Source organism: Manis javanica, chromosome 2, assembly GCF_040802235.1.
Source record: "Manis javanica isolate MJ-LG chromosome 2, MJ_LKY, whole genome shotgun sequence".
Taxonomy (NCBI): domain Eukaryota; kingdom Metazoa; phylum Chordata; class Mammalia; order Pholidota; family Manidae; genus Manis; species Manis javanica.
Window position 1 is genome coordinate 93,910,746 of NC_133157.1, and position 8,721 is coordinate 93,919,466.

An 8,721-nucleotide genomic window follows, 5' to 3' on the forward strand; every position below is an offset into this window, starting at 1 on the left:
ATAATGTCAATAGTTTCTAGTCACCTTTCAGTTCCTGAAGTTACATACATGAGTAGTGATCCTGAATCACTGAGAACACAAGTGGTGTTCTGTATACTGTGCTCAGTGAGGTTGAGAGGTATGCCACATGGTTCAAAAGGCTTCCATTCAATAGAATCAAAGAATATTTAAGTTTGATTCACATTTTCTGGTTTTCTGAAATATCTGGCTACCTGGCAGTCTGGTTAAAGGGAGGTATTGGCATATACAGAGGAATGCTTCTGAAGAAAGTTGAATTTTTCCATCGTTCCTGTAGTTAACTAGCTAAGTGGCATTGTGGCTAAAATTCTTGATATGAATGGAAGGCAGAGGGCTGGTTGTGCTGGAAGGGGTTTCCCACGTGAGTGAATTTTCATTCTCTACTCTCTACCTGTCTTCCCCTGCAGGTATGTGGGAATGCCCTCGTGAAGCAAAACCAGGTCCAGTTCTGGGAAATGATGCTTTTCATCAAGGAAGACTACTTACCCTGGTATTAGCTCACTGAGCAGACACTTGGGGGTTTGGTGGGTGAAACTCATGACAGCAGATACCTGTAGGCACTGTTATGTGCTGTTTTTGACTCAGTTAAAAACACCTGTGCAAAGTGTGACATGTCCCATCTTTTCTTGATATTTGAACAAACAGTTCTTAAGAGTCTCTCTTACACATTATTAGCTAAAAGAAGAAAACAAATTAGGAAGATCTTAGATTCAGATACCGAACATTTTTAAAACTCTGTCCTTTTCCAAACTCCCCCAGATAATCTGGGATGGTGATTACATGCAGTTATGAATTAAACAGAGTCAAATCCCATCAATCAATAAATCTGTTGGAGAAACTGATTTATCGACTATCTGGCTTGAATCTAGTGTGGGTTTTACGCTATCCGGAGCCTTCTTACCCTTCCCAGCTCATTGGCATCTCAATGGGGAGAAAGACATTGGCAGCCATATCCCACCTGACTACAGACACCTTGGGGAGGAACAGTGCTCTCTTCTCCTTCGTCTGGTTTGAAAAGAAGGTTGAGACCATTTGGAAAAGCAACGGCATTCTTAGTCTTTTAAGACATCTCTTCCCCTTCCATCAGATCAACAGGGTGCTGAACTTGGCTCCAAAACACAGGTGTAAATTGTAGGTGTGACTCAATGTCTCTTTTCTCTCCCTGTAGGATCGAAGCCATCACAAGCTCAGATAAGATGGGTTCCTTTACATGCCTCAAACGGTTTGTGGAGGTAAGACACCCTTAGACCAGCATGTCCCGAACTGTTGCTGTCCTTGAATGGGCCTGGGTCTGACAAGCTTCAGATCTCTAGACTCTGATTGCAATCTTCTCTTGATTTTTCTGAACCCTACATTTTTTTAATCTCTTCTCCATCCTTTCTGTAATTACATCTTCAAAGACCCTATTTTTTTATTTTGTTATGATTAATCTACACTTACATGCAGAACATTATGTTTACTAGGCTCTCCCCTGTACCAGGTCCCTCCCACAATCCCCATTACAGTCACTGTCCATCAGCTTAGTAAGATGCTGTAGAATCACTACTTGTCTTCTCTGTGTTGCACAGCCCTCCCCACGCCCCCCCCCATTATACACGCTAATTATAATGCCCCCTTCTCTTCTATGCCTTGTCCCTCCCTTCCCACCCATCCTTCCCAGTCCCTTTCCCTTTGGTAACTGTTAGTCCATTCTTGGGTTCTGTGAATCTGTTGCTGTTTTGTTCCTTCAGTTTTTCTTTGTTTTTATACTCCACATATGAGTGAAATCATTTCGTACTTGTCTTTCTCCACCTGGCTTATTTCACTGAGCATAATACCCTCTAGCTCCATCCATGTTGTTGCAAATAGTACGATTTGTTTTCTTCTTATGGATGAATAATATTCCATTGTGTATATATACCACATCTTTATCCATTCATCTACTAATGGACACTTAGGTTGCTTCCATTTCTTGGCTATTGTAAATAGTGCTGTGATAAACATAGGGATGCACCTGTCCTTTTCAAACTGGAGTGCTGCATTCTTAGGGTAAATTCCTAGAAGTAGAATTCCTGGGTCAAATGGTATTTCTATTTTGAGCTTTTTGAGGAACCTCCATTCTGCTTTCCACAATGGTTGAACTAATTTACATTCTCACCAGCAGTGTAGGAGGGTTCCCCTTTCTCCACAACCTTGCCAACATTTGTTGTTTGTCTTTTGGATGGTAGCGATCCTTACTGGTGTGAGATAATATCTCATTGTGGTTTTAATTTGCATTTCTCTGATGACAAGTGATGTGGAGCATCTTTTCATGTGTCTGTTGGCCATCTGAATTTCTTCTTTGGAGAACTGTCTGTTCAGCTCCTCTGCCCATTTTTTAATTGGATTATTTGCTTTTTGTTTGTTGAGGTGGGTGAGCTCTGTACATATTTTGGATGTCAACCCTTTATCGGATCTGTCATTTAGGAAAATATTCTCCCATACTGTAGGGTACCTTTTATTTATTTATTTATTTATTTATTTATTTATTTATTTATTTATTTTTTATGAGGGGGCATCTCTCATATTTATTGATCAAATGGTTGTTAACAACAATAAAATTCTGTATAGGGGGGTCAATGCTCAATGCACAATCATTAATCCATCTCAAGCCTAATTCTCGTCAGTCTCCAATCTTCTGAAGCATAACAAACAAGTTCTTACATGGTGAACGAATTCTTACATAGTGAATAAATTCTTACATGGTGAAAACAGTACAAGGGCATTCATCACAGAAACTTTTGGTTTTGATCACGCATTATGAACTATAAACAATCAGGTCAAATATGAATATTTGTTTGATTTTTATACTTGATTTATATGTGGATCCCACATTTCTCCCTTTATTATTATTTTTATTTTTATTTTTAATAAAATGCTGAAGTGGTAGGTAGATGCAAGATAAAGGTAGAAAACATAGTTTAGTGCTGTAAGAGGGCAAATGTAGATGATCAGGTGTGTGCCTATGGACTAAGTATTAATCCAAGCTAGACAAGGGCAGCAAAACATCCACGGATGCAGAATATTTCTCTCAAAACAGGGGGGGTGAGGTTCTGAGCCTCACCTCTGTTGATCCCCAATTTCTCACCTGATGGCCCCCCTGCGACTGTGCCTGTCTTAGGTTGTTCCTCCCTTGAGGAATCTTACCCGTCTCTGGCTAACCAGTCATCTTCCGGGGCCATACAGGGAAATGTAAAGTTGGTAAGTGAGAGAGAAGCCATATTGTTTGAAAAGGTTAGCTTTTTACTTCTTTGCAGATTTATGCCCTGTGGGTTCTATGCCCAGCACTTGTCTCGAGGTATCTTTACCACCTGGAGGAATTATGATACTCGGTAAATTTGATATGAGGCACGAATTCTATTTAAGCGTTGTAATTAGGAAGGAAAAAGAAAAGCTATAGAGGTAGCATATGGAAGAAAACATGGGAGGATTGATTATTTCTTTGACATATCTTCTTGTAGAGTACCTTAAGCATGTATAAGTTTTAAACTACCAACTTGTGCTCACATATTAACATAATAGGAATATGGTGACATAAACAAAGCAAATCTATAATTACCATCCATCTCCAGTGAAGCCAAGAAAACCATTTAGGCACGTAGGGTACCTTTTTGTTCTATTGAAGAGCCCTACATTTTTGTCCATGATTTTCTCATAATCTTATGGGCTGCCATTTCATCTCCTAAGTCACTGTCCATATTGCCTGTGGAAAGCTATCCTAAGAGATAAATAAAATGTGTTGAATAACTCTTGTCTCACCAGTACACTTTTTTGCATAATGGCCAAGGTTCTGGTCTCAGTCTCAGGTCTGGGGAACTGGTAAATGTGGTCACTTTTCTCCATGAGAACAAACCATACTTTCAGCCAGACTCCTCCCCTGTTTCCAAGAGCCAAACATTTTTTTTCTGGTATCCTTAATCTACAATTACATGGGGAACATTATGTTTACTAGACTCCCCCCTTCACCAAGTCCCCCCCACAAACCCCACTACAGTCACTGTCCATCAGTGTAGTAAGATGCTGTAGAATCACTACTTGTCTTCTCTGTGTTGCACAGCCCTCCCCGTGCCCCACACACACATTATACATGCTGATCATAATGACCCCTTTCTTCTTCCCCGCCCTTATCCCTCCCTTCCCTCTCATTCTCCCCAGTCTCTTTCCCTTTGGTAACTGTTAGTCCACTCTTGGGTTCTGTATTTATGCTGCTGTTTTGTTCCTTCAGTTTTTTTTTGGTTCTTATACTCCACATATGAGTGAAATCATTTGGTACTTGTCTTTTTCTGCCTAAGAGCCAAACATTTTTAAGAGGTTAACTTTGATAAATAATTTATGACTCTTTGTTAGGTCTTCCAAGACTGTCCACAGACTTCCAAATTCCAGTGGCGTGGCCCTGTGGGGAGAACAAGTGACAGCGAACAACGAGGCCAGTCCCTGGGGACAAGTGCAGAACACTTGTCCTCTGTCATGTCTCATGCAGAAGCAGACGTCTTACACACAACATCTATACATTTTCCCTTTTGACTGCTGTTACATAGGACTTAATGTGCTGCGCCTAAGAGTTTCTTCCGGCTTCAGAGTGTTGGATGGTGCGTTACGAGAAAATCATTGTTTTCTCCATCTTTCCCCGACCAGGAATGTTGTGAGCGCAAGGAGATTTCTGTGCCCAAGGGCTTTTTGCCTCCCTCCTGGCATTCCTGATGTCTGCCATCATCCATCACCACCATTTTGTTGTGGAACAACAGTAATAAAGCAGCTCAAGACAACTGTATTTGGAAGAAGGCATGTCAGATGCAGAAATCTACCAATAACCATCATTATATATTTGTGTCTTGTGACCAGGAATGAAGATTTTCATGGGTCACAAAACCTAGGTGGCCCCTTAGTAGATTTGATGACTTCCTAAGGGGTCCATATGCTGAGCAATGGACTCAAAAGGTCCACTTTTACAGTGACTACAATGGGGTATGTGGGGGGGACTAGTTAATAGGGGGAGTCTAGAACCATAGTGTTCAAATAATTGTATATTAACAATACCAAAATTTAAAAAATAATTTAAAAATAAAAATAATTTTTAAAAACGGTCCACTTTAATTGTCTCAGTTAGTAGCCAAGGCCCAGTCCTTACCTGCAAGTCAAGGTTGTGGTGGCTTTTGCTTTCCTCAGCTTGTGACATAATTGTAAATTCAGAGGAAATGCCTGATGTCGACAAGGATGAAGTCCCAGACAGCATCAGAGGTAGTTTATAGTGTCTGGGATTAGGGCTGTTAGCACATGTATTTTGAACCAAAAAATACTGTTTGTTCTTTAAATTTGGAATCTGGTCTGTGGACTACTAGGGATGCAAAAACCAGGCAGGTGCCTTGGTGTTTTTCAGTTTGGGTTAGATTGGGCTGAGATGGGGCCTGGTACGCTGTGCATGGGCTGAGCATCTGTAAGCTGTGGACACAGGGTTAAACATGTTAGGGAAGAACTGAGAACTGCTTTCTAATTTTTTACGTGTTCTGCATAATGAATGATGATAGGGCTTGGTTCTTCAGATAAGGATGGAATTTGTTCCGTGGAAGACTCATTCTCCTTCATACTGCAGAGGCAGCAGCCATGGATCTGTTCCTCTGGGCTAAATGTCATGGGAGGGATGTGTTTTAGGGGTATTCCCTGCTATTCTTGAGTAGCTTGAAGTGGTGTATTCCATGAATTATTGACTATGGTGCCAAAACATGAGTAATAAAGCTTGATTTTTAAAAAGCCATTGCTCAAAAATGAACAAGTGGGACTATATCAAGCTGAAAAGCTTCTGTACAGCAAAGGACACCATCTATAGAACAAAAAGGTACCCTACAGTATGGGAGAATATATTCATAAATGACAGATCTGATAAAGGGTTGACATCCAAAATATATAAAGAGCTCACGCACCTCAACAAACAAAAAGCAAATAATCCAATTAAAAAATGGGCAGAGGAGCTGAACAGACAGTTCTCCAACGAGGAAGTTCAGATGGCCAATAGACACATGAAAAGATGCTCCACATCGCTTGTCATCAGAGAAATGCAAATTAAAACCACAATGAGATATCACCTCACACCAGTAAGGATTGCCACCATCCAAAAGACAGACAACAACAAATGTTGGTGAGGTTGCGAAGAAAGGAGAACCCTCCTACACTGCTGGTGGGAATGCAAATTAGTTCAACTATTGTGGAAAGCAGTATGGAGGTTCCTCAAAAAGCTCAAAATAGAAATACCATTTGACCCAGGAATTCCACTTCTAGGAATTTACCCTAAGAATGCAGCACTCCAGTTTGAAAAGGACAGGTGCACCCCTATGTTTATCGCAACACTATTTACAATAGCCAAGAAATGGAAGCAACCTAAATGTCCATCAGTAGATGAATGGACAAAGAGGAAGTACATATATACAATGGAATATTACTCAGCCATAAGAAAAGAGATCACACCATTCACAACATGGATGGAGCTAGAAGATATTATGCTCAGTGAATTAAGCCAGGTGGAGAAAGACAAGTACCAAATGATTTCCCTCATATGTGGAGTATAAGAAAGAAGAAAAACTGAAGGAACAAAAAGCAGCAGAATCATAGAACTCAAGAATGGACTAACAGTTACTAAAGGGAAAGGGACTGGGCAGGATGGATGGAAAGGGAGGGATAAGGGCAGGGAAAAAGAAAGGGGGCCTTATGATTAGCATGTATAATGTTGGGGGGGGGCATAGGGAGGGTTGTGCAACACAAGACACGTAGTGAGTCTACATCATCTTACTACGCTGATGGACAGTGACTGTAATGGGGTTTGTTGGGGGGGACTTGGTGAAGGGGGGAGTCTAGTAACCATAATATCCTTCATGTAATTGTAGATTAATGACAATAAAATGAATTTTAAAAAACCATTGCTATCTAGTTGTTTCAGTATGATCAATTTCCTTACCTTGAGCTATAAATCATCGGCACAAGTCTGGTGCCCAAGTCTAGGTATAGAATGCTATGTGTTTTTCTCTTTTGTATCTTTACCTTCACCTTGGGAAAATGGTTTTTTTTTTTTTTGTCATTTCTCTTTTGGAACTATATACCAGTAACTGACCCTGGTTTATCTAGCAAAAATGGAAAAATAAACACCAGGGAAGGAGTCAGACTTGTTCTAGGTTTTCACTTTTAGTTTTTTGTGGCCTTGGGTAGGTCACCACCCTCTCTGAACCTCTGGTCCCTAGATCAGTAGTTTTCAAATTGTGCTCCTGAGCAATGCCTTCCCGGAAGGCAGAACATCCCAGCTGGTGGGTAATGGCAGATCAATAGTACAGGGAGGGGCCCTGAGCCAGTGGCCGTTTGCACCTCCTCTCTGCCTGTTCTTTACTGATGCCATCTATGTCTGTGTGTCCTGACAGGGAGCGAGTTGGGAAGTACTGACTTTGGGGTGTTGAGTGGATGGGCTCAGCTCTAGTCAGTCGGCATATGGAGGCTTTGCAAATTTTAAAAAGGTCTCCCTTCAAGATACTACTGCCATCTGAAACAATGAATAAAACAGCAGTAGATTCACAGACACTGAGAAGTAACTAGTGGTTACTATGAGGGAGTGGGTGGGATGGGTGGGTAGGAGAGGGATAAAAGGGCACAGAAGTTCTCAATCATAATATCAGTCAGTCACGGGAATAGTAGTGCAGCACGGGGAATATAGTCAATTCGGTAACATCCTCCTCTGTTGACATAGAAACTGCACTGGAGGGTGGGAGGATCAAGTAATACGGGTAACCATTAAACCACTGTGTTGTATACTTGAAACCAATATCAGATTGTATATCAATGATACTTCAAAATAATAATAAAAAATGACTACTGCCATTTGCTGGAATATTGTCTGTAAGGGCTGAAAAGCCATTTTCTGAGTACGTGACTTGGGGGAGGACAAACTGGGTAAGGCTTGATAAACAGGTTTTGAAGAACAAATTAATCATGGACACCAGGTTGTGGGCGGCTGCGACCCTGATCAGCTTATCTTGCAAAACCACTCTGTCTAATTGAGGAGTGGTCTTATCTTGCTCTTGCTTAACCCCCAGGTGTGTGACTTGCAAAAATAATATGTAACTGTGGAAAACTACTGTGAGTTAAGTGCTTTGAAAATGCTATATAAACCCTTGGCTTTGAGTGCTCTGGGTCCTTGTTGAAACCCGCTGTGTCGGGCAGACACTTGGACCCCAGCTAGCTTGAAATAAACCTCACTGTGTGACTTGCATTATCGTGTCTTCTGTCTATTTGAGAGGTGGTTGACTCTGGACCCTAACACAAGCAATCTGTCACTAGACAGTTCCAGAGACTTCATCTGTCATGATGAGGATCTATGGTATGTTTACCCCAAATCTCACCACTGTTCATCCCTCTGGGAAATTCCCAATGAAGGGAGACTTAAGCTATCCTACAGCCAGTGCCCCTTGATGGACCTCCAGTGTCCTTAACCAAGGGATCCATTTCTTATTGGAGAATAAGCTCTAGCAATTTGTGCCATCTCAGACTCAGTATGCTTCTCACATATTCAGCCTGGTGTGTCAGCTTCATGTTCATCCTGGAACTTTTTAATTAGTTTCCTGATATGTCCATGCAGCTGTCTGCTGGAAGAATTTCAACTACCTACAGCTTTTCCCTTAGCTGACTGAGTAACTCAATCCAATTATGATT

At 41.2% G+C, this 8,721-nt stretch overlaps 1 pseudogene; it reads left to right on the forward strand.

The window, feature by feature from the left end:
* The window catches only part of LOC118966908 (mRNA export factor GLE1-like), a 49,642-nt pseudogene extending 42,912 nt beyond the window's left edge, over positions 1-6,730 (forward strand).
* Positions 6,731-8,721: the final 1,991 nt, after the last annotated feature.